This window comes from Chlamydotis macqueenii, chromosome 4 (assembly GCF_036417535.1).
Source record: "Chlamydotis macqueenii isolate bChlMac1 chromosome 4, bChlMac1.mat, whole genome shotgun sequence".
Classification (NCBI taxonomy): domain Eukaryota; kingdom Metazoa; phylum Chordata; class Aves; order Otidiformes; family Otididae; genus Chlamydotis; species Chlamydotis macqueenii.
Window position 1 is genome coordinate 76,657,372 of NC_141559.1, and position 1,520 is coordinate 76,658,891.

The 1,520-nt window shown below is 50.2% G+C and overlaps 1 pseudogene; it reads right to left on the bottom strand.

The window, feature by feature from the left end:
- Window positions 1–375: 375 nt before the first annotated feature.
- Window positions 376–1,186, bottom strand: LOC147601033 (uncharacterized; annotated as a pseudogene).
- Between the last annotated feature and the right edge of the window lie 334 nt (window positions 1,187–1,520).

Consider the following 1,520-nt stretch of genomic DNA (forward strand, 5'->3'; position numbering starts at 1 on the left):
TGTTTGAACTGCATAGCTGGGCACTTTGTCTGAAAATAGCAACCTGATAATCTACTGCCTTGTGCTCAGCTGTAGGAGTGCAAATCACAAAGGAAGCAGGCCCACGGCCTCTGTCTGGAGCCACGATGCTGGCAAATGTGAGAGACAGTGAGTGCAAAACGCGTGATGTATTTGGTGATGTTGTTGCAAACCCAGGAAATATGTCACTGACATCCCTGGAGAGTCAACAGCTTAAAATTGGTGTGAGAAACAAATAAGTTCTGTCAGGCTTGCTGCTTGTACTAATTTATTAGTTTTAATTTTTAAATTTGCCTGCTGCTAACATTCTGAATCCTGTTGGTCCCACTGGAAGAAACAAGGTGAAGTTGGTTGACATCAGGCTATTGCAGCATCCGTCCTCACTGGCAATGGGCAACACACCACCACCACAGCTACACTGGGATACCAAGTAGCATCATAGAACCACAGAATAGTTTGGGTTGAAAGGGACCTCCAAAGGCCATCCAGTCCATCCCCTCTGCAAGGAGCAGGGACATCTCCAACCAGATCAGGTTTCTCAGAGCCCCGTCCAAGCTGGCCTTGAATGTTTCCAGGGATGGGGCTTCCACCACCTCTCTGGGCAACCTGTTCCAGTGTTCCACCACCCTCAGTGTAAAAAATATTTCCCTTATATCTAGTTTGAATCTATCTCCCTCTGTTTTAAAACCATTACCCCTCGTCCTATCACAACAGGCGCTGATAAAGAGTTTTTCCCCATTTTTCTTATAAGCCCCCTTTAGGTCCTGGAAGGCCAGGTCTCCCCATATCCTTCTCTTCCCTGGGCTGAATAGCCTCCACTCTCTCAGCCTGTCCTCATAGGAGAGGTGCTCCAGCCCTCTGATCATCTTCATGGCCTCCTCTGGACTCACTCCAACAGGTCCATGTCCCTCTTATGCTGGGGGCTCCAGAGCTGGACACAGTACTCCAGGTGGAGTCTCACCAGAGCAGAGTAGAGGGGGAGAATCCTCTCCCTTGACCTGCTGGCCACGCTTCTTTTGATGCAGCCCAGGATGCAGTTGGCTTTCTGGGCTGCAAGGACACATTGCCAGCTCATCTTCAGCTTCTTGTCTACCAGTACTCCCAAGTCCTTCTCCTCAATCCATTTCCCACCCAGGCTGTATTTATGCTTGGGATTGCCCCAACCCATGTGCAGGACCTTGCACTTGGCTTTGCTGAACTTCATGCCAAGCTGTACCAAAATGATGTAGCATTGGGATTAGCACATTAGGGAGGTGCCAAGGACATTAGGCACTCTCTGGTGCGAGCCATGCTTGGTGGTGGCCCACTGTCCCAGGGCTGGTGTACCCCAGACACTCTCTTCCTTCTCTGCTGGGCCATATTTCACAAGTCTCATCTTCCTCCTTCCATGCAGTGTCTCTAACTCTGTCCCATAAAGAGAAAGGATGGAGCTGAGCTCAGGTAGGAGCCATCTCCACACTGATGCCTGGTGACAACTGACCCCAAGGCCAAGGGCAGGAACT